Source organism: Uranotaenia lowii, chromosome 3, assembly GCF_029784155.1.
Source record: "Uranotaenia lowii strain MFRU-FL chromosome 3, ASM2978415v1, whole genome shotgun sequence".
Lineage (NCBI taxonomy): Eukaryota > Metazoa > Arthropoda > Insecta > Diptera > Culicidae > Uranotaenia > Uranotaenia lowii.
The window spans coordinates 135721111-135747148 of record NC_073693.1 but is presented as its reverse complement, the minus strand read 5'-3'; the positions used below and the strand labels follow the sequence as shown (position 1 = coordinate 135747148).

At 36.1% G+C, this 26038-nt stretch overlaps 1 protein-coding gene across 1 annotated transcript in view; it reads right to left on the bottom strand.

Annotated features, from left to right (window-relative positions):
- Positions 1-17044, bottom strand: part of LOC129755925 (bestrophin-2) — an 80258-nt gene extending 63214 nt beyond the window's left edge. The window contains exon 1 of the mRNA XM_055752631.1: positions 16559-17044. The gene's annotated coding sequence lies outside the window, so the exon portion shown is untranslated. The remainder of the gene's footprint in view (positions 1-16558) is intronic.
- Positions 17045-26038: the final 8994 nt, after the last annotated feature.

The window sequence follows — 26038 nt, the reverse complement described above, 5'->3', positions numbered from 1 at the left end:
ACCAAACGTGTTCAACTGATAATTTTATATCCTGCTGCAAGTCGAGACACAAATGAGCTGACCGGGGTCTGGAACATAAAATTTAGTCATACACCATCAGTTGTTTGTTACTTTACTGGAGGAAGTCTCCCGCCCGATGTCATAAGTAAGAAGGCAAAAAAAAAGCTTAACTAGACAAGTAGATGTTCACTTTCAAGGAAGTCGGTGACATTGAGAACTCGTCAATCTTGTGGTCAGGAGATAGGCTGATGCGTGTCTGTGTACACCAATCAGTTGTACAAAATACCGTCTTCCTCGTCCGTCCTGTGCCGGAGCTCGTAATGGTAATTTTACAACCCAACTTCAAGCTAAAAGGTTTTGAGAATGAACAGGTTCAACACTTTGAAGATGAAAAAAAAACTGTTTATTGATGTTCACAAAGAAATATCATCAAACTTATAAACTCAAAGGTGAACAAAACAGGTTGAAGGATGCAGATTTAACATTAAATTACCTTATAAGCTGGGAAAAGTACTTATTTTTATTCCTTTTTTTTTAACTTATTAAAAAAAAAATTAAAGACTAATTATTTGCTTCGGCGGAACAGAAATTATCATAGATGGTGTTGGCTCATCAAAACGTTTTGTTGAATTATTTTACCGCTTTGATGATTTTTTTTTCTCGATTATAGGTCGTTTAACCAACTTTATGGCATTTGCGATTTTATATCAACGTTGCAGTTGGCGAACAGTTATTGAAAAGCTTATCTGGTACAACTGTGCTCGATGTTTGCTCTTGGGCTCGAACTCGTGGACATCAAGCAGAAGGCAACTGATTTGCCAACTGAGCTAAATCACAAGCCAGCTTCGATGAATATTTTTAGTAGCTTCATAAAAAAAGGTCGAACCTGGATATGCTAGAAATCTCTATGAGTGAGAAAAATCACCAAGTCCTAAGGTTTTTATGATACAAAACCTCTTTAAGCGATAATGTGATAAGTGATAATACCTCTTTAAGTTAGAGTCATTTTGCTGGCTAAAATGAAGAAATTAATTCCGTTTCATACTGAAGTTTTGGTATCTAAACCCACAAATCAGACTTTACTCCAATAGTAAACTTCCTTGGAGGTGGAATTATTGGTATCAGATTCGATGCCGGACCGGCATTAACAAGCTTTCTAATAACTGGCATTGTCCTCTTAGCGCAACCGCATTGCATATGTCTGAAAGAATCCAAATAAAACGTATCCCATATCCTGCCACAAAACAAGGCAGGATGGAAACAATCACCAAGGACATTGTCGAATGATGTACCGAGTGTTGTGTGTATGTAAACATTAGAAAAAAAACATTCTTTGTTTCAAACCGACGGCAAGAAACCGCCAGCCAAAATGAGCTGTGCGTGTGTATGTAAACCGGCTGGCAATTGAAAACAGATTCTAGTTTCCTATTCCCATCCCATTCGCATCCCTTTGCCATCAAAGACAAAGGAGTTCGAAAAAAACACTGGCCAAACGGCTGACGGCCAATGCAGTGCGTTTTTTTTGTAATCGTCGGTGGCAGATGGATTTTCGTTTGCTGCTAACCGACTCAGATAGTGAACTGGTAAGATATCGGACTAGCAAGCCGAGTTAAGATGGTGCAGTGAGTTCGATTCTCACTAAATTTTCTTTGATAAATTGTCTTATAGGATGAAAATCCCATTTTTTTTCACTTTTTTTGCTTGAATGTAGGGGTTATTCATCAATTAGCTTGGAAGCTCGAGTCTTTTAAGAGCAATCACCGACAAATATCCATAGTTCGATTTTGAAACTCGCTTAAAAGAATTTGGAATTGCTTTTTCATTTTTATAAATCTGTAATTTTTTTTCCAGTACGCAGTAAATGGTTGCTTTTCTGGACCACTTTCATGCAGTATGCATTCCGAACCATATAGTTACGAGAGAGAACGTGGATAAGTGAAAAACCTCTTTAAGCGAGAAAAAAAGTTCAGTTTCTTAGACTATCGCTTATCCAGCTTTTAATTTTAGATAGATAATCTGAAAATCATAAAAAAAATTGTTCTTTGTGTTTTATTTTAAATCAACAAATAAGTTTTAATTTATTATTTTTAGTCAGAACATAACATATAAAAATTATGTTTTTTCTATATCTTTTTTTTATTTTGTCCCAATATTTGGTTACTTTTACAAAAATGTTTTCTGTATGTAGAGATTGTTTGAGCATTTATTTCTCCCCTTCTCAAGTGTGTTCCAATAAACATAGATATGAGAACGTATCTGGGAAGAAGTTACTTGATAAGTCCCTTATACGACAAGGTTCTTTATCCCAGTGGCAGTTTTTTGTGTGCTGCTGCCACAGAGCACGAGTAAATTTCTTCAAATGTATAGATAATAAACTTCGTTCGTTCTCACTGCAAGTTTCCGGTCGTGAGGCGAACAACGCAAGGCCTACTATTGTTCAGTGGTAGATTCAACTGTATTTGTCTCTACCAGTGTTGCTAATGTCATCCAAAAGAGAGTCGGGATCATAACAGTCGCATAACATTTTCCAATAACATTCGAAAAGATCTCATCTAAAGAGACGGTCGTCCAAAAATATGTGACACATATGTGACACATATGTGACACATATGTGACGATGGCCCACTAAATATGTATCGCAGCACCTCTTTCATAGAACGATATCCACACTCACACAGCAAAAATTATTTCCTATAAAATTACGCAAATGTCCTGTAACAAAAAGGAGCAGGACATTGACCGTAATTTTACAGATCGAAAACATGATTACGTGACATTTAATTTTTAGTGAACAACTGTTTTACAGAACATTTGCTGTAATAATAAATGAATCTTCGTTAACATTCAAGGAAAACAATTTAAAATTACAGGTTATGTTAATTACAGGTGACTTATTTTAAAGGTAGCAGTTTTCAGTGACACGTAATAGTCAAAATTTTTTCTGTGCATCGTGAACCCAGCTGTGTACAGATAGGTGAGCTCGTGCCTTTTTCATATGACTTGAAAATGCATGAGGAACAACCCATATGAGTACGGCTTTGATCTGCGAAAAACTCCGAAAAGTGAACTAGTCTACACTCATCCGTTTGCAATGACGATCAAGATCACTCGTCTGAACTTCACTTCCCGGCAATGCTATACAAACCGTATGGAGCACATCTCTCAAATTTCCCCTCAGATTTCCCCTTTTTTGACAGATTTAAGCTTTTTTCTTCAGATTTGAGCTTTCATCTCCTATGCTCTCAAGGCAAAAAAAGCTTAAATCTGAGGAAAAAAAGCTTAAAAACGAGATTCACGAGCACATATTTAAAAGATGTTGGTCACACGATACATAGACAAATCGTGTAACGTTGCAGGGATCTGCTGAACTTATTTTCTCTCATTCTGTTCTAGTTCTGGGTATATTCTCCAACAAAACTGGAAGTGAGCGTGAGAACGAACGCACAGAGAGATTTTTTTTCCAGCTATTTGCGTCTATTCTGACTCTCCGCGCCCTTTTATTAATGTAAAATAGTGAGAAATTTGCTCTCGTACGGGAGCGAGAACTTATCTTTAACGCTAAAAGAGACGATAAATGTGTTTCGGAATACACAACTTATCGAGAGCAAAATTGAAATTGATAAGTGCTAGGAGTGTTCTTGCGGATGAAAATCTCTCTCACGTGTGTTTTGATCGGCATATTCTATCGGAGGATAACGATTTGCGGTTTCCCGGAAGATGTTACGAGCTAAAAAATAAAAGTTATTAAGGGAAGAAGATAAACCTGCCAAAAGATACATTTAAAAGTGTCTCAAAATAGATTTGAACCGATAGATCTTCAATTTTTAAGCCATAGTTTATTAAAACGAGTACCGTAAAACGGGGTAACATTGATCACCATTGATCAAAGCCACCTCGATCAAAATGATTTTTTTCCACATAATCATCAATAACTAAGCCTTAAGTTAAAATATCTCCCAGGAAGTCGAAAACCCTGAGGTAGCTATCGAAACCACAGCTGCAGGAAGCCACCACCGGACCCTAACGGAAGCTGTTCTTGGAAGTGACCCCAGTGAATCCCCTTCCCTTTCCTATACATAGTTGAATTAATAGTTGAGTAGCCGCGACGATTACGGCCCCCCTCTTAAGGAACCCCAAAGTTAGGAAAAATACTCCCGGCACATAAAAACTTTATAAGTAAAATGCCTAATAAAACCTTTTGTAAATAAAAAAACAATTAAAATATCTCAAAACTTTCAGCTATGTTTAAAAACCTATAAGTTGAGTTTCAAATTGGGATAAACTTAGTTTGTTTTTGAAAATTTTAAATGTAAGTAAAAATGTAATTTCAACATCTTCAAATATCTATTTTTTCGAAAGCTCGCAAACAAAACCCTGCATGATGAAATCAAAGCGTTTAGAAGCAGCAGGTTGATTCATGTGAAAGTTCAACTTTTTTTTCTTAGTAAATGTATAGTTTTGGTGTAGTTTTGTTGTCCCTATAGAATGATATAATATATCATATGAAATCATATGAAGCGTTTTGAAGCGTTTTGCAGGGAACTCCATGCGACATTCCTCCCTTGTTTCCGTATCTTTTGCGTTTTTCATCACATGGTTGGCCTGGCCGTAGTAGTATCTGCAATGCATGTTCTATTTATCAGATACTTGAAAAGTAGTCAAGTAATACCTCGCAAGGCACCCAGCAGTGGTATCTATTGAATTTATTGTTTAACAATGCCAAATATCATACCCCTGTTAAACAGCTAATAACTTTTTTGTCTAATAGCTTAGCTTAGCTTGATTGACGACTCACATCCATCTTAAAATATGGAACCCGAAAATGCTTAATTTTTATTTAATTGTTTTTAGCTTGTTATATTAACATTTAACGTTTCTTTTTATTGAAAAAACATCAACGCATTTCGAACTCCATAATCGCAGGCGTGGCTCAGTAGAATGAATTCCATATCGCCAATGGTTTCCGTGATTGACCGAGGCCATCAATTTTGATCAGAGGTCAAAAGAATGGTGTCTGAGGTTGACAACACATTCACAATGTCCAAAACTGATGGTCTCTCTTTTAACATCAATAACGGCGCCGGCCACGTCCTAGTAGTCAATCGATAGGTATGAAAAAAGAAAAAGGGATGAAAGAAAAAAAATGTGCATTAGGACCGAGGTCACCTCTGCATCCTAGTAAATAATTTTATTGGGAGACTGGGTAAAAGGATTTGATCTGGAGACACTTTTGACTGTGTTGTGATCTTGAAGAATATATTCCTGTATTCCATTGTGAAGAACGCACGAACTCTTTTTTTATATTTTATGAATTAAAACTTATTAACCAATGATTTTCTTTTTAACTAAAGATTTGTTTAAACGAATCTTTGAAATAACAGAACTCATTGTTATTATTTGCAATATCTTGAAAAATGAATTTTTTTAACCTTTTTTTAACAAAAATATTGTTTTTTTTTGTAGTTAACAGAAGAATTTCAATTTACACTGTCAGAAAAAAAAACGCGTCCGCTTTGTTATTCCCAGCTAATAACTTTTTTGTCTAATAAGATACAAAGTTACGGTCTTCGACAAAGTTGTTCAGCGTAAAATTTCCTTTGAAGAATTTATAAATTGGCACAAAAACCATTAGCAGACTCGGTTGCACAGAAGAAACAAAAATGATGATGATTTTTCAGTACAAAATATTCATTTTTCCCATACAAACCTAAAAGTTCAAATTTACTCATGTTAAAGTTACTTGAAAATTCTGCATAAAATCATGGATGAGTTTTGGACCAAGACGAAGCTTTTAAGACCCCAGGGTTTGAGAAATTCGAAAATGACCCCAAATTGACTCACTCAATGTTGAAAAGAAAAATGAGGAACGCAAGTTTTTCATTCTCCAGGATGCATACAAATTTTGGCCATGTTGATGTGAGAAGAAGAAGAAGAAGAAGAAGAAGAAGAAATTTTGGGTGTGGTTTTGTTGTATTTTGAGTTAAATTTTTGTAATTAAAAAATAGGGATATTTTCCAAGAGTTAGCCAGTTCAGGACAAAAGGTTAGAAACCCTATCAAATGATAAAGTTTGACGGAAAAAAATAAAGAGAAATAGTGCGAGGGCTTAGACAATTGAATGAAGACCTGATTTCCTTTTTTTTTAGTTGAAATTTTATAAGTAATGTTAAAAAAATTAGCTCTCCTAATTAATGCAGCATCATTGTCCATCTGTCGATTTGAATTGTTGTTCGGCATTAACACATAAAGGACCGCGATATAGTTTTTTTGGGACCAAAAAAATCCAAACCAACAAACATCGAAATTCAACATAGTATATCTCAGAATTTACTGAACCAAAAGTAACAAGTTTAGTAGCCTTGAGACACCGAAAGTGTTGTGTTTGATTTTGTAGAGTTTTCTGATTAACTTTACATCATTTGGGTTTGCTCCGAACTGCCTTAGCAATTGATAAACTAGCATTTGTAAATATTATGAGACTGATCAATGTTACCCAAAGCATCAAATTCTACAAAGACGAAAGCGAATTTTAAATGAAATATAAAGTACCTAGTCCAATAAATTTCTGCAGCCATGTTTTACGTTCATATGAGTCCAGTACTGGATTTAAAAATATAAAACATGCCACATTCCCCTAACAGTAAAAATAATCGAAAATACTGTAAAAAGTGATCAATCTTAACCCGTTTAACGGGACATTAAAATTATTAATATCAAGACCACAAGTCTGGGTCTATTTTTGACAGTATAAAACCATTTCTGATGCAGATAATTCTGTTTCACTCCTTCAAATCGATTCTGGCTGCATGCGCCTGATTAACCGACCTGCATCAGAAATGAAAGCAATGCCAAACGACGACAACAACTGGTGGAAATGTGTCACCCAAGTGGAATGTTCCATGCGCAGATCGTCATAGAAAACAAAACTTTCCACCTTGCCCTCCCCCATCGGGGCCGTATCACTTCAGGAGATTCTCTCGTACACTTATAGTCAGTCATGTATGTATGTACACCTTCATTTGCCGGCCCATATGGTTTGTGGATTCAGTTGCGCCATAATCGTCTCACTGAATAACATTTTAAAGAATAATAAAAATAACGACCGAAAAAAGCTGGGACCATGCCTGTGGAAGCAACAGCAACAGGTTGTTGATGTTTTGCTCTGGGGGAACCTACCTGATACTGGTGGTATTCGTAGAACATAAACAGGTAGTGATAAAGCATACTTTGTGCTGACCGCTACTTTACGGTGTTTCCACGAATTGTCTGCTAATTTGAAAGGTTTGCTGCAGGCTTAAGAACTCAAAATTTGTTCTGAAAAACCTCTGACCAAAAATTTAAAAAAATTAGTCATTAAAATGTTGAAAAATTACAGCTCAAGTTGACATCTAAAGTCTGGCGTTATACAGTGAGCGAAACAAGAATAGTATCACTATGTGATATGCTTGTTAAAATATGGATGGTTGAATCATCATGATTTTCTTCTAAAGTTTGTTTAAAATTATTCAACGGATAAATCAAGCATAAGTTTACTATTTGGATAAATGAATTGGCGTTGAGGATAAAAAATATGAAAAAGTAGTACCAATTAAAAAGTATGCCTTAAAGTTCAATTCTATGCAGTTCTGTAGATGATTTTGAAAAAATAAAAAATACAGAATTTTTTATTGAACAAAACTTTTCAAATAAACTTATTTTTTGTGAATAGGGGAAAACAAGCTGATTTTGTTAAAAAAATTGAAATTTTGATATCTAACAAAAAATAAAAATTATAAATCTGCTATCTCTTGCAATTTAAATTTCACAACGAATCAGTCATCTTGATAATTTTATACTGAATGTGAAACTCATTTACGAGCTGAATCTGAATTTTGAACTCTGAACCTGAATTCAAGCATCAGTGTTAAGACATCAATCTTGGGTTGTCATTTTGAAGATTTGTTTTTCTTGAATTCTGCATAAGAGTATGAGCTAAAAAATTCAAATCTAAGTATGAAACAATGGTTGGTTTCTATTTTTTTTTCTATATTCCGAAAAATATAATTTTAATAGTGAAAATGTGTATGAGTTTTGAAAATCATGAAACAAATTGAAAAAGAAATACAAAACCAAATTTGAACGACGATTCCAGATTAGCTTTTATATAAAAATATATCTCTGGAATGAGTCAAATCTTATTTGAAATATTAGGAAATAAATTCTATCGACAAGTGAAATAATTTTGAACAACAGTAGCAGAATTCTGAACCTTGGATTAGTTTTCCGGGTTATGGCATCATTTATGAGTCAAAATACTCAATACTCAATTATCAAAATTTGATAAGGAATTTAAATTTTTTTTATTGTAAAGTGGTACTTTTCTCTTTCTTTTCCTGAAATATTTGTTCCTACGGCCATGGACGAGAATAAATACGATAATAACGTTACTTGTGAATCTCAGTGGATGAAATATCCTTTTATGAGACCCAGAACAAAACAAATATTTACTAGATTTAAAAAGTTTAAAAAATGTTAAACGAAATTGTACTAAGGCTGTCTTGAAAATAGATAAAGGTAAAAACAAAAAAATATATAAAAATAACAAAAACTAATATGATGGTTGATGGTTATCAAACTTGAGTTTCCTTGACATAGAGTATTAATTTGGATTTGAAGGCAAGTCGATTGTTTATAATTTTTATATGGTTTTGTATCCTCAGGTAAAAATTGAGCTGGAAATTTTATTTAACAATAATTACATACATTGCAGATTTTTCAAAATCAGAGGTTCTAACCAAATCTTAATTTTTTTTCGAGTTTACAAGAGTAGAAAATAAGCCTTATTTGAACCGTAAACCTAATTTTTTACTTTTATTTCTGAATATTTGATACATTTTCAGCCATGCTTAAAATGGTTATGCTTGTGGTTAAAAAATAGCTTTCTAAAAGTCTTATACCCCCTTTCCCCATGAGCCTGTTTTTCCTACGGCCCTGATGTTATGTTATGTTAAAGAATTTGTGGCAATCTGTCAAGTGATTTTTGGGATAGCGTACAATTCAGACGCTCATTGACTAAACTTTTTGAACATGTTCGAGAAAAATCCAGGAAAGTCCTTGTGGACTTGGGTCCCAGACCCAAAAAAAGCTGGAAATCAATTATTCTACCAAAATTTATGTAGTAAATTCCTTAAGAAGACCTATATGATCCAACAGTGAGCTCAAATTTGAATCGAAGTAAAAACGATTGATTTCATGAAATTATGGAGTATGAGATTATTTAGATTTAAAGCCGCAACCCGTGGTGTAGAGGATAACCTTCAAGTATTCTAAGCCAGAGGGCATAAGATCGAATCCCGATCACGATATACAAAAAGCATGGATCATCCAAAATCTGGACGCACTGTTTATTATACCATAGCGCTCCTAGTTGTCGGATCTGGAATGTTTTGACAGTACTTTGTTCGAAAATGTTTCTTCTATCAGTGCTAAAAATTTCATAACGATTCGTTTTGTTCCAATAAAGTTACACGTAATGGAAACCACGAGGAGAAAATTAATTTTGGACACCAACGTCCACATCAACCCACCCAAGAAGCATTGTAGGAGATGAAGAGATTGTGGAACAAAATGGCCGCTGAGGGCAGTGAATGGCCGCTAAGGTCAGTGAATAGGGTGTCCAAACTATGATGAGTGGTTCTAGACGATAAGTTCGAAATTTCATCAAAACAACATCGAAATATTTTTTTTCTTATTTTTTCTTCGAAGTGCAATTAAAACCCTACATTTTGATTACAAAACATTTTTATTTCGTTTACATAGCTCCGATATACCGATAGATACCGAGACCCTTTTTAATGCGTCCAGATTTTGCGTGATCCATACTTTAGTACACTTTCTGTGGGTTGGTAGTTTTAGCATTTGTAAGATGCTAGCCATCATATCCTCGAAAGATGTACGCTTTGAGTTAAGAAATAAAAAGGAATCTCTTCGAGGAAACATCAAGTTTCATTGGGATCCTGTAGAGTTTGTGTTCGTTTTTTTATCAAACGCATTTGAAAAAAATCAATATTGAAATTCGAAGTGATTAAAAAGACTAATTTTTCTGACTGGTTCGCCTAGCTAATTCATAAACAGGCCAGGCTTTACTTCTGCAAGATGAAAAAGCTGCCCACCGGTAAAATAAAAAAAACGGCAGTCAAATCGTTCGCAAAATATTTAGACCGCTTGCGGAGAGAAATTTTGAAAAATTTCGTTATTGATAGCAAAACGAACTCAGCAGTTTGCCAGCCAAAAAATTTTCGTTGACAAGTCTCATCTGGATATTTCAGAGATAAGCAACGAGAATAAATTTAATTTCTTTTTTATGTTACGACCGGATGATTTTCATTAAATATTTTTTGGCTTTTTCGGTCTTTTTAGTATATCAAACAACTTTGTTTTGAAATACCCGACGTTTCGACCAGTTTTGGTGGTCTTTTTCAAGGGAACTAGAAATGTATTAAATATAGTGTTACAAATTTGTTTCGGAGCGTTGTTAATTAATAAATTATGTAGTGTGTAACTCACTTATCAGTCTGTTGTTCTTGTTAGAGTCGTTTTTATCCAACGGTTAGGAGTCCAGAATTTGCTGCTCGTCTGTGGTAGACAACATGTTATTTTTGTACAATAGATTAATTTTAACTTTCTTACATTTTTGCACGGATAAAAAGTAATAAATATCATCAGTTTTTCTACGGTCCCACTGCACATCAAAGTTAGAATTTAAAATGGTGTCTGAGATGTGTGGGACGTGTGGGTATAATTATATAGCTGTTGTCTCTCCGAGTTTTTTTTCCGTAAACTTTAAAACCGACACCACCAGACTTAGTGTTACATATGCAGGAATTCTACACTCAGTTAAAACACACACCAAAACAAAAAACAGCAAAAGAAATAGTACAAACACACTTAGCCCACACACTGTACACAACCAATCATTTCCACATCTAAGATCCGAACCAGAAAACTCAACATATAACCTACCTACCTACCTACCTGAGTCGGGATTTTATTAAAACATTTTCCCGTCTCATGTCCAATCATTGTACCTTAGACGCGTTACTCTTTCGTGTTAATCTCGCTAGCAGCAATTTGTGTGGTTGTGGCCAGGGTTACCATGATGTCAAGCATCTTGTTTGGTCTTGTGAGGACCACCTTATCGCCAGAGCAAACTTAATAGATTCCCTTCGGGCCCGAGGAAAACCACCTAACGTTCCAGTGGGGGATGTGTTGGCTGCGGTGGACCTAGATTACATGTTCGAATTATACCTTTTCTTTAAATCTATTGATCTTCGTGTATAAATACGTTTTCCCTTTTTTTTTATTCTTCATCTATACAATGTATGAATTGTAAACACAAAAAAAAGGGTTTGGCTCTTTAAAACCTTCGGTATGAGCCGTTTCAAATAAACACATTTAACCATAAGACCTATCATCTGGTGGGGTCAACGCCCGGACATGCATCAGCTGGTGGCGATATCTCTAGCAAAGTTTCGCCAAATTCCTTTAAAACACCCAGATCCGCTTTACGAAGAAAAAGAGTTTTTCCGTGACGTCACGCTCTCGATGGGGTGCGTCGAGAGTTTTGTTTACTCTCCAAAATATTTCTCTCCTACTCGGCTACGCTCTTGGTTCATTAGTTCTGCTAAATCATTCCTCACTAGATTTTCGAAAATTTGATTGGAACTAACTTAGTTTGTTCCAATCAAATTTTCGAAGGTTAAATCGAAAATGATTTCATAAAAGATTTATGTTTCTGGGGTCATATGTTTTCATCACCAACTAAATGGCTCTTCCTCTATTTTCAGGTGGTAAAAGAATTATTACTCCTGTAACTGACCATCAATGTTCGTCGAACTCCGGTCTCCAGCAGAAACAAAAAAAAGTTCATGAAATTAACGTAATCTTGGAGAACACTTTCATCAACACAAAATCTATTAACTTATTTCTTAACAAAACTTGAATATTTACATTTCGTTTTTCTTTGTGTTATGACTGATGACAATTTTCTTCCTCCTAAACTGCTGCATACATTATATAAAAGCTTCATTCATTGTTTTCTCTACTCAGTACATCAGCTGAAACAGAAAACAGTGAGAAAAAGAATCCTCGACGGAAACCATAAAAAACATTATCATTGTAAACTCCTTTCCGATAAACTAGACTCAACCTTAAAATGCAGCTTTCAAGAAAAACGAATCTAATGCTCTCGATAAGACAAAAAAAAACCAATGACAAATCTAAACTCGAATGTAATTGTTGATTTTAACCTCAAAATGTTTTGAGCAAAATAAATCATCCCAATCTACAATCTCACAAAAAAAACTTGTTTGGACATCTGCCTTGAAAAAAAAACTTTCAAGAAATATTGTCCAATTAAATTTTCCCAAAATACTCCGTGTTCATGAAAAACATGAGCACCCCTAGTACAGAGCTCTCCTCTCCAGCAGAACGATTGATGAACCACTCATCTGTCACTAACACAAATCGAACCAAATGTAAACAAACCGTCATAAGTGTTTCGCGTGTGATTATTTTTGCTGTCCAAAATTTTTTCCATAGGAAATCGCGAAAACCAGTTGGAAAACCCAGGAAGATCCGGTGTGATGGTGATAAGCTGCTGCAGGAGAGTTTCCTACATCGTTCCGTAATGAAACCGTAAATTGATAGGTTCTTTTTCTCTCGTTTCAGCCTAAAAAAACTTCCTCCAGCTACCCGTCGTGTCGTGGTGGTAAGAAGAATAAGATGAAGGAACCTTACTTCGTCGATCGATCAGCATTCCTAGAACCATTCGGAGCCGGAAGTCGACTGGATGCCGTACCCTATGTTTTACCCCAGTTGTGGAGAAGTCTTCCTACTGTGTTAGCCGAACAAAATCAAAACTAGGTAACTTAAAATTCAATTAACAAAAAAGTATAACCATGCTCTACTTTATCGATTAATTCTATTTTTAATCTTTTAGCTTGACTGCACGTTCGCCAAAAGGAAAACCGGAAAGTGAATTTATGTACAAAGAAATGAAAGGAAAATTATCTGAAAATGGAAAGAAAATTTCTGGAAAATCGAAGCAAACTAAAAATGGAAACTTAAAAGCGAAAATCAAATTCTATCCGAAGATTTAAGTAAGTTTTTCAAAATTCTAGCTGTAAGTACTAACCCTAAAATATGAAAAACTAAAACTAAACAGTTTGTTTGAAAAAGTAGTGAAAAACATATTAAAAATTCAGGTACGTGCTTAAAATTATAAAAAAACTGATAGTGGTTTATTTCAAAAATAGGTTCGGAAAATCCAACAAAAAACCAGCCATAAGAAATACAATAGACACAAACAGTACACACTCCGTAAGTCGAACACTATTTTTTGAATTGTAAAACAGATATTTATTTTAAAATACAATAAAAATTTTAGAATTTCCCTGATGATGGCCAAGATCATGGCCGAAACGTAGGACATTAAGTAAATGTACTGTTTCTAAATTAAATTTTGACTGAAAAGCCGAAACGTCCACAATAATGTCCTGTAATTAAGGAGGCTGGTGTTCCATTGAAGTTGAAATCTAGTCGGTTTTTTCATAATGATTGATACGATGTATGACTAAACATACAAAGAAGACTGCCTCCAAGAACGACCATTTCCCTCCCAAATAAGCTGCTTTTGTGCCGAAGGAGGACAAACGGCTAAATTTGTTATAACTTCTACAAAATTAAAATTTTTGAGTAATATAAAAGTAAAAGCTTCAGGAAACAGAAAACGTTATCAAAAATAGCTTCTATTTGGAAGGTGGTTCATAATAGGTGTGTTCAACAGAACTCAATCGAAATCAATTGAAATGGATTGACAGCTGATCAGCTGTTTTTCCAATTGACTTCGATCGATTTCTATCAGGCTGCTGAATGAACAGTCAGACACTAATACTAACGTACAGGCGCAGTGTTTTCAGATTGTTTGTCAGCTTCGTTCAGAATTCGAAAAAGCGGTTTACTCAAGGCAAATTGGAATGAATCCAACATTTTGGCCATCTCAATGGCATTAATTCTTTCCCGTACTAAAGTTGTCCGAAAAATTTTAGATTAGGAAGTTGTTGTTCGACTCGAACTAAATTTGAATACTAAAAAGGAACTGTGTTTAGAATAATGAGCAATTTTTAGAGACAAGGAAGGCACAATAGCGAAAAATTGTTGCTCTAGGAAAATAATTATTATTATTAAAACATGCGATTATGAAAATAAAATACAGTGGATCAATTTTATATTTTATTACACAAAAAATTTTGTGTTTCACAAAAGATAGATCATTTTTTTCTATTTCCTTCTGTGGGTCTTGATGGTCACTAATTATTATAATTATTATAATAATCTGAAACTGACTGACAGATGTATTGTGAAAATGAAGTCCTAATTTACATTTGCATCACAATTCTTGTGCAACTGTAGCCGACTGACACCGACACCAACGCAGCAACACCAAAACAGCATCGACCTATACCACCAGCACCGCACCACCGAAACAACACGAACTCTTCTGACACCACTTTCATTTTCACAACATTTGAGCTTGTTGTGAGCAGCTGCAGCAACTGATCCTACTGACACCCGTCACACCACTATAACTCAGCACTCAGCACCACCGGCACAGCACCACGACGCTCCACCGATTGACTACACTTTCATTTGCACTGCAGTTAGTCAAAAACAAACCCAGTCAGCTGTTTTTGACAGTTGTCAACTGCATGTGTGTTAGTGTAATTGAAACCGATAGAAACGAATCCTGCTCTCGAGCTTGATCGATTTCGATTGGTTTCGATCGACTTCGATTGGCTTCATTGAACGTCAATTGGATTAGTTTCGATCACAACATTGGCTGAGTGAACAACAATTCACCAATCGAAATCGATTGAAACCGATTTCAATTGGCTGTTGAGCGCGCTTAATATACTTTATAGATAGCGTACGCGATGTCCAATAATTGAAAACTTTTTCATTGGACGCTTGTTCGGAAACCACTCGACATAACGTCACAAAAATTTGCATATATTAACAATACATTACAAAGCAGCTTCGCTGAAAATTTCATCAATTTCCATCCATGCATTCAAAAGTTATACACAAAACAAAGTGTTGCATTTTTTCGAATACTTTCTTTACGAACAATGAAGAAAAAATATTCCAAAATTAAGTAGTCTCTTTATCTTGAACACAAAGTTGAAGTTTAAAAAAAAAGATAAAAATGATCAGGTTTCTTAAGACTCAAGAAGGAAAAATCATACAACTCATATATGGGTACAGATTTGTAAGTTCGAAATGGAATTTTCCTAATATCAAACCTTACTAAATAGAGTTTATTCTACATTCTGATTATGGGGAATACTCAATTTTGAACTCTGATTCTGAATACTTTATTCAAACAGCGTTATAATTCTGATAAGTGAATTCGGAATTCTAATTCTGGTTCAGAACTCTAGTTATGAATTATTTTTACATATTCTGGTGCGTATTTCTGATTCTGAATTCACAATTCTGACAATGAATTCTGTTCCAAAATTTTTATTCTGAATTCTGCTTTTGTAAAGTTTTGATTTTTCATTTGATTTTTAATTTCTAAATTCGGCATGTCGGTAAAAATGCTATTTTTGGAGAACTGGACTGGAAGCCGGAAATGAACCTACTAAAAGATATCAGAACTCTGAATCCTTGAAATCTGAATTCCGGATTTTGAATTATGAATTATGGATTTTGAATCTGAACTCTGATTCTGAATCCTGATGTCGAAATAAGATTCCTATTAGAAATTGTGAATTTACATTTTCGTCTCTAAATTCTGTATTCTGACTCTGAATTTAAATTTTGATTCATTATTCTGATTTTGAACTCTAGTTCTAAATTCTTATGCCAATTTCAAACTTTAAAATGCGTTTGAATAATCGAAGTCGGTCGCACTGTTATTGTTTTAGAAGGTATCAATTTCAGCTTTCAAAAATGAATCACGTCGGTAACCAAGTTTTAGGTTCGAAACCTAATTTCTGAGCAGCTATTTATATATAGGCAGTCGACTCGATTGTTGTTTAAGCACCTGTGGCAGTTTTGGAAGCCGCTTCTGGCAGACAGAACACTGACTGACAACACAACACCACTTCCAAATCGGCCGACGATGACACGGTCGCCGGGGTTTGTTTTTCGATCGATCGCCCAATGATATAAGCTGGCACAGGGCAACAAGTGGATCGATATTTATCGACGACGGCACAGGTAGATTTGTATGGTAGATTAGTAACAAACAACGAAAAAACAGCAACACATACACAACACGCGAGAGCTAATTGCAAAACATCCGCCAAATCACTGGGCCACCGACTGCATTGAAACTCTCGTTCGTATATTCTCGGTTATCCAAACGATCAATCGCACCATTATTTTGTTAGAGGACTGGCCGTTGGAACACAAACCGAATGTATTTTCATCCGTCTAATGAGTTTCGAGAGGATTAACGCGAGAGAGCAACTTCTAAAAAAAAATGTAGCATGACTATCGCAAATTCTAATTACCGTAGATTTTCGACCGAAAGTGGTCTGTCTGCCACAACACACTTCAGCGCACTTCAACTTCAGGACCCGCCGCAGAACCTGCTCCAAAGTTATGCACAACTCACACTTTCACACTCAGTGTTTGACATTTTGGGTCCACTCTTGGTCGGAATGGCGGAGAATTCGCGATCGTCGTCGCGGATATTCGAAAGTATCACGCAGGAGGTTGATTGCTTAAAACCGCGCACGTGCCAGGCCAGAGGGTGGTGGGAAAGAAACCCCCTGCGAGAAAATTGGCACTGATGGCCGCAACCAAAAGGTCCCGCGGTCGTCGTAAACGGAAACGTTCACCAAAAAGTTCAGAAAGAAGAAAAAAACTAGAGTCACAAAATCAGAACAGAGGGCGAGCACGACACAGGAGGGAAAAGTGTGAATCCGACGATCGTCACGCACCACACACGCCACGCCACACCACACACGGTGAATCGTCGATCGAATCGGCTCGAGAGTACTTTGAATACTGACTGGAATGAGCCGATCAGCTTTGCGCATAAGCCATCATCGGCACCGAGTCGCGTAGCGCTTTGCGTTACGTCCACCCGTCCGTTTACCTACCTGTTCTACCTGTCTGCTAACTGCGCGCGGGTCTTTGTCTGTTGGAACTTTGCTGCCCGAGGTGCCACACACTTGTGTGGCGATTTTGTGGCTCCGGTGGCAGCGGTTCTAAAGATGAAGTAAGGTGGTCAACAATAGCAACATCAGCAGCGGTTTTTATTTATTTATTTGACGTCAATCATTTGCGTAGACCGTTTTACATGTTTGCCTTAAATCTATATAAGTATAATGTTATGATAGAAGCACTCTCTTCAGTTCATTTTTGTTCATTGTTATATCAATTATGGTGCAGTATTTGTTATAGCAGATCATGATCTTATTTATAGGTCCATTTTGGGCATAGTTTGTTCTTTGTTTATTTATGTAGAAAAGATTCCTGTTTCTTAAATACCGAGTGGGAGAATAAAAGTTAAGTTTTTCTAAAATGTTTGCATCATTTACTCTTTGCCCAATAACATCATTTATAAAAGCTAACATTGCAAACTCACGTCGTTTATCAAGACTATCTATTTTAATTAACATACATCGAGATTCATACGAAGGTAGCTGATACGAGCTCCAACCTAACCTGCGTAAAGCATATAATAAAAACTGTTTTTGTACTGACTCAATGCGGTCTTTATGTGTACCTTGATATGGAGCCCAGACAACACTGCAGTACTCAAGAAGGGGCCTAACATATGTTACATACAGTGTTTTGATGGTATAGGGATCATTGAATTGAAAACTAAACCTTTTTATAAACCCGAGCATATTACTTGCCTTGTAAATTATGTTATTGTAGTGTTCTACAAAGGTCAGTTCAGAATCTAGTATGACTCCTAAGTCTCTGACTTGATTGCATCTTTCTACAGATTTTTGACCAATGGTGATGGTGTCCTGTCTTACATTTCGCTTTTTGGTAAATGAGATTGAGATGCATTTTTTTACGTTTATCTCTAGCAAGCTTTTTGTACACCATACATAAAAATTATCAACTTCTCTTTGGAAGGATTCAATATCAGATGGTTTACGTATTTCCATGAAAAGTTTCATGTCGTCTGCATATATTAAAACATTTAAATGATTTAAAATGTGTTCAACATCATTGACAAATAAAATAAATAGTAAAGGACCCAGATGGGATCCCTGTGGCACTCCTGATGTAACATGCACAACAGACGACAAATTTCCTTCAAATCTTACTTGTTGCGTTCTTCCGTGCAGGTATGACTGAACCCGCTTTAATAATTTATGATTGAAACCTATTTTAGATAATTTGAAAAGCAATAAAGGAATATCAACTCTATCAAATGCTTTGCTAAAATCAGTATATAATGTTTCAACATAATTCCCTTCATCTATGGCATTTATCGAGAAATTTACAAAATTTAGTAAATTGGTGGAAGTAGAACGTCCTCTAATAAAACCATGTTGTTTAGTAGTGATTGCATTTTTAACTTGAGAAAAAATGTGTTGATTAATTATTGATTCAAATAACTTAGGGATGCAAGATAGTATAGCAATTCCACGATAATTTTTAACATCTGACTTTTTGCCGGTTTTGAAAATCGGAACCAAATACGATTCTTTCCAAATGGGGGGTAGTATGCCGCTTTTTAAAGATGAATTGAACAACCAAAACAAGGGTTTCACTAACTCATTTGATAATGATTTCAAAAATACTGGCGGCAATCCATCAGGACCTGCCCCTTTAGAGGCGTCTAAGGTGTTTAAAGCATTCAAAATTTCGTTGGGTGATACATTATCAACAGTGATATTTAATGAAGATTCAGGAAGATACGAGAAATAATCATAATCTCGATCCTCTTCGTTACGGGTTGTGTAAACATCTTGAAAAAAATTAGCAAATAAGTTACTGATTTCCGCAGGATTTTTACCGATTTTGTCGTTGAACTGCATTTTTGTCGGAAAATTGCTAGACTTCTGTATATCTTTAACTAGGCTGAAAAATGATTTTGGGTCTGATTTGATATTACTTTCTATTCCTCTATTATACTCCTCGTGTGCGATTTTCATTTCCATATTTAGTTGATCACAGATAGTCAAATATATTGTGAGGTTCATATCATTTGCATCTTTTTTATAGTTTTTATGGGCTTTCTGCTTTCTATTTTTAAGATTAAGTATCTTCTTACTATACCACTTCGGATTTCTATTCGGCTTTTTTCTACGTTTTTTGGGTACTGCAGACTCTAATATATCGAATATGTTTTGGTAGAAAAAAGTTACAGCCTGATGTGTTGATAAACTACGAATTCTACTTTGCCAATCAATCGAGTTTAATTTGTTTTTAATTAGTTCGTAGTTTGCATGTTTGAAGTCAAAATAAGGTTCAGATAAATTGTCATCCGACATTGTGGCGTTGTCATGAATGAAAATGGAATATTCAATAGCAGAGTGAAATACTTCATTTTTCCAAAGTGGATTTGGTGCCTCAATCACACAGAAATCATCCGTCATATTAGTAAACAATAAATCAAGGTAGCAGTTATTCTGATTTCGTACGTGATTTATTTGATTAAGTCCAATCTCAGAACTCTTTTCAAATAATGTTAGAAGTGTTGAGTTTTCCCCAATTATTGGAATCAAAAGAGATTCGTTTTGGTCATCTACAATAAAATCAGCAGCACTTTGATTAAAGTCGCCATATATGTGAACATTGGCGTCAGACTCGAATTTTGAAATTATATTATCAGCAATACTAAAAAACATTTTATAGGACTCAGTTTTGGCACCTTCAGGGGGAAAATACACAGATCCAAAAATGTGAACTTGATTTCCTATCACGGATTTAACCCAAACATGGTCAAATTCCTTGTGTTTATTAGATGGGATTTCTTCAGATTCATAATCAGAAGAGATTGCAATTAAAACGCCACCCCCGGATTTCTTGTCGGATAACAATTTATCACGATCGTCTCTATAGACATTAAATTTATCAGCGAAGACTTCGGAGCTTTTAACGCAAGAATCCCAACTCGTCTCAGTTGCTAATATTAAGGGGTAGCTACAAGCAGCTACACGCCTGTAAATTTCATTTAATTTTAAGGCACTTTTCATTTTATTAAAATTTTGACAATAAATTGTTATTTCTTTACTGTCGCATAGAGAGGAATTGATTTTCTTGCAAGCAGAGTTTTTCATATCATACCTAACTACATCGTTGTTGTCCTCCAAGGGGCCCGTCAGATCCTGGCAAAACACGAATGCCTACATGCACACGCTTGACATGGAGAAGGCCTCTGGGGCGAGCGCGCCAAATCTGGATTTCCTATCGTCGAGACCGTGCTTACTCGTGCAAGCTGATGATCTGCCGGATATGGATTCAGTACTTCACCACGTTGGAACCTTATACCACGCTGATTTTCTACTGGAGGTTTTGAAAATGTTGCTTTTGCAGCTGCTAGTAGCTTTTTATCCGGAAGCAGAGAGTTGATAACTGGTTGATGATTGATGTGGGGGATCCTGGTACTATTGTAATCGCTGTAACTACATGAAGGGGTATCCTGGTCTATGTTGCTGTTTCTATTGTTGTTGGCATTGTTGTAGTTGTAATAGTTGAAGGTGTGCTCCTCATTTCGGGCGTTGTTACTATTTAAATTACGTAAATTGTTGCTGTTGTTGTTCTTGGATTTGTTGCTGAGATTCCCAATTTTTTTATTGGCTTTCCTTTTCTTCAATGCTTTATCTCTAGCCTTTTGCTGCTGAACATAGCGTAATTTACGCGCGTCATAGTCAGTCCAGTCTGAACGCCACACTTTTTTAGAACCCAGGAGGCGCCAACCGCAGTTGTCAGAACTGTTAGCAATTGTCAGTTCCATTAATACATTAGTTTCAATTACATTTAAAGCGTCCTCTGTAGTGTGGGACATGGTAGGGCGGTGATCGGTGCAATGAGCTGCCATATCCACAGTAACGGAGCTTATATTTTGCACATCATCACAAATGCGTTTGAGTTCTTTCTGTAGGTCCGTAGTGAGATCAGACACATAATTTTCGATACGGTCCCTACTTGCTTCCATTGAAATATTAAAAAGGGAAGTGAGGTGGTTTTTTACATCTGCGAGCTCACAACTGTTTGTGCCTTTAGTATTTTCCATACACTGCGATAATGTTGACACAGCATTGTTGACTTTTGTTGCCGTATTGTTGTTTATCGCCGACACCGCTTCTTTCAGTTGGAGCTCCATATTTTCAAACAGCTCACCCATTGCATTGAACTTTTTTAATTCGGCAGAGATGCGCAGGCTGGAGTCCGTTTGTGAGTTGAGTGAGCTAATTAATTGCTCTTGTTGACTTAATACCTTGCTCGTATCAATTCCAGCTTTCAAATGATGCTGGCAGTCTTCACAGAGCGGGATCATGTAATGTTGAATAACGTTCTCCTGATGTCGTTGAACTCCAATACAAGCCGCGTGATAGCGCTTTTTACAAAATTCACACTTCAATAGGAAGCGATCATCACTGACACTGCAGCTTTTGATACAGCAATTCATAATAAAAAAATAAAATGACCGAGTGCGGCGCGACACAAAACAAAAAAAAAAAAAATATATATACTAGAAAAAATTATTGCAGACCGTCGTTAAAATGCGTCCGTACTCACGAACGGCTAGAAATGGAATTTTTCGAAAATTAACAGCTCCACTAAATCAGCTGAACATCAAGAAAACTGGTCGGAATCCAATTATGTTTTGGTTTGTTCAAACGGATGAACGGAGCTTCTATGAAATAAATAAACTTTACCTTATCGTTTTTCTAAAAAAAACAAACAATATAAGGGTTACAAAAATAATAACATTATCTGTCTCTCGGTTTCGGGACTAAGATTTGGGGTGAAGTTCGCCAATAGTTTTGCGGTCGACCTTATGAATAAGTTTTAAAGTCATAAGGTGACTTAGTTGACTGGTTAGTGTAGATATGAGATGAAGGATATGCAGAAAATTAAAACCTGCTGGTCCAACACTCCCGGAAAACTAGCTCAGCAGCAGGAGACCCTTTGAACTATGTCTCAGGGTCGGCCTACTACTGGGTACCCGGAGGGAACGCGGAACAAAATCTACGGAGTTAGCTGTGGTGTTTCTTGCTAATTAAAAAGAGTTTTAATTTAATTGAAACGGAAAGAATTTATTGACTTTAATCTCGAGGGTTTTTATTGATGGCAAAAGTGTGGGTGTGGGTGTGTTCAGTGTGGTTCAGGGGCACTTCAATTAGTTTTTTTGCTTGTACATACCATCGATGGATTTACTGTGATCGTTGGCGCGCTTACTGGTACTGATGATTGATGATCCTGCTTCTGCTCTGGTCTCCGGCTTGAGTATTATTATTATTATTATTTTTTTATTTCTGCTTTTTTCTTAAGGGAAAAGCCAGTTGAAGTAATCAGAGAGTAATCAGGGACTACTAAAGTGGCTTGCGTAGGTGGCCCAAAATGGCGTATTTGGGCCGAGAAAATGATAGGCAATGGCGTCTTCCCTCCTTGGCACAATCGGCGGACCACAGCAAGGCCGTATTGGTCGCGCCGAGAGGGGGTCTCCTTGATAGTTAAGGCACTAAGGCCTGAGACTTCTCTCCTTCGCGATTATGGCTCCGCAGAACCAGAGAGTGGAGTCCTTTACGGTTTAGGCGTAGGCAGTCTAGGACTACCTAGGCCGAATCGTATGTGCCGGTGAGGTCTCGTGGTTTTTCACGGAAATATTGATCCAAAATTTCAAGGTCCTATAATCGAACCAGAGCGTTGTAGAAACCGGAATAATCACAGTTAAATTTTATCATTTACCTGAATGATTTGGATATGGTCCTGAACAATTATAGCCACTAACATATAGTTTCTTTTACTTTTAACACTCACTACTAGCACATACGAACGCCAGAATTAAAGTGACCTACAACGGAAACTAGGTCATCTTCTTTCTTGCCTTCTTATCATTTTTCTTTTTGCTACGCCACCCAATATGGAGGACCATCCCTCCATGTTCATAGTACTATGAACATCAACACCCTCGCTGAAGCCCGCCTGAATTAATACTAACAAATTATGTTATTGTGTTTTTGAATTTTAAACAAAAGTAACTAGCTATTATAAATATCATACCCTAACAGTCTACCTAACATTTAACAAACGACACAACAGCTTATACATTACATTTGAAAACATTGAAAAACATCTAAAGCGTTTTGTAACAACGGTTACAAAATATAATACTTGTATTTGGCAACACTGAAGATAAATAATTGCTGTAGCATCGTTTGTTGTTTTGGTAACACTAGGAAAAATAAACAAAACAAAGTCAGTAATTGATAATGTCATGAGAGTGACAGACGTGTCTTAGTGAATCTCTGAATAAGGATTCGTAAGAATAGTAAAATCACGACAATGGTGCAACGAAAATTTTGTTTCTTATTGGACCTCCGGTAAAAAGACGCATTGGCACAGGGTGCGCAGATTTTTAAGGCTGCTCCTGCAAAAAAAAACCTGATTCGGCCTCCGGTAGAAAAACGGATAGGCACAGAGAGCAGATTTATTAGACTGCTGCTACGAAATAATTTTATATGATTCTGATTGTTTTAATTTGGCCTTCCGGTAGAAAATGACAGATTGCCTTAGAAAATGCAGATTTATAAGGCTACTGCTGCTGATTTTGTTTTTATATGGCCTTCCGGTGGAAAAAGGCGGAGGGGCTAAGGAAGCACAGATTAATAAGGCTACTGCTACTGATTGTTTGTTTTGATTTGGCTTTCCGGTGAAAAATTACAGATTGGTTTAGAAAGCGCAGATGTTTAAGGCTGCTTCTGCTGATTTTGTTTTTATTTTGCCTCCCGGTGGAAGAAGACGGATTGGCTAAGAAAGCGCAGAATTATATGGCTTCTGCTTCACTTCCATCTGTACCGTTGAGCCGTCAACACGTACGCCGGAGCATCGTATCGTTGCTGTGTACCTGCAGGAACATTTTACATTATTTATTTTTTCCTTACCTGTATTTCAATCAGCACTTTTCAGTGCTAAAATTATTTTCATTTTCTTTTATTCATATTTTCTCTTTTCTTTCCAGCATGGGGAAGTCTTCGGCCGGAAGAAAACGGATTGCTGAACCTAATCCAGGGCCATCTGCCAAAAAAGTTGAAATTTCCAATTCATTCGATGTCCTTCATAACATCGGTGATGAGGAAATATTCATATTTAATTCTGATAAGAGTACTAAGAAACCTTCTTCTTCTTATACTCTTAAAAACGAAAAGATTCCACCAATAACGGTCACGATTCCTGACTTCAATGCCTTTCGAAAAGAAATTGTCACTTCCGTCAAGGATGTGAAGATTTCTTTTCAGATCGGTCGAAGGGGAACTGCTCGTATATTGGCGGAATCTTTTAATGATTTTCAAAAGGTTTTAAATTATTTGAATAATAAAAAACACCAATTTTTTACGTACGATACTAGAAGTGATCGTCCATTTAAAGTTGTACTTCGTGGTCTCACTGGCGATCAGACACCGGATGAGATCACAGCTGAATTAAATTCTTTGTTAGGTTTTTCTCCAATTCAAGTAATTCAAATGAGGAAAAGAACCAACACGAATAATACCAGTAGTGTTGGTTTTGCTCCTGAACTTTATTTGATCCATTTTAAAAAGGATCAGGTTAATAATTTGCAAATTCTTGAAAAGGCTCGTCTTATGTTTCATTGTCGAGTCAAATTCGAACCTTTTCGTAAATCTTCTACCAATTTTTTACAAAACATTACGCAATGTCGTCGTTGTCAAGCTTTTTGTCATGGCACTAAAAATTGTAGAATGAATGCCAGATGCATGTTTTGCGGCTCATTCGATCATGAAAAATCTAAATGCCTTTTTGGTGGTGATAAGCCAAAAACAGAATTTTTTAAGTGTGCGAATTGCGCAGGTAATCACTCCTCGAATTCGCTAGATTGTCCCATCAGGGCAAAAATTATTGCTTCTAGGAAAAATCCCAAAGTTTCCAGAAAAGTTTCTTCTCCTCCTTCCTCTTTTTCGTCTTCACACGTCGGGCCGGCAAACAACCTGCCTGTTCGCGGTCAGCCTCGGTCGGCATTGGAATCACGGCTGGGTAATACCCGAAGTGATTTTAATGTTACCTGTGCTGAATCTGCGCCCCAGACTCGTTGTTTATCGTTCTCAGAGGTGGTTGAAAATGGGTTTCCCTCTTCAGGTTTAACTAATAAAAATGGGAAAAAACCAAGTCTCAACGTTCATGCGAAGGCTTGGGAAAATCCCCGAAATTCAAATACTTTTTCTTCTCCTTCATTTTCTGATCCTAACAATTTTGTTGATTTGGGTGAGATTACTGAGGAAAAATTAAAATTTTTGCATCAAAATTTAATGGAAATGATGCAACTTATGTTGAAAGCAAATTCAATGTTTGAAGCTTTCCAAACTTCTTTTAATTATGCTAACAAAATTATTATGACTTTACGATTCCCTCATGGATCCAAATAGATGTTTAAATATTATGAATTGGAACGCTAGATCTTTGCTGGCTAACCAAGACGAGTTCTTTTTATTTTTGAAAACTCAAAACATACATATTGCTGCCATCACTGAAACTTTTTTAAAGCCAGACAATAACTTGAAAAGCAATGCTTTCTTTAAAATTTTACGAAATGATCGACTTGATCGACAAGGTGGGGGTGTAGCTATTGTCATCAATAGTCGTCTCAAATTTAGACTTCTTCCTTCTTTCAATACAAAAGTCTTAGAAACAATTGGAATTGAATTAGAAACTTCTATGGGGAAAATTATAATTGTTGCCGCATATTTGCCTTTCCATTGTAGCGGTGAACAGAAAAATTTTTTGAAGGGAGATTTACAAAAACTCACCAGAAATAAATCTAAATTTTTTATTATTGG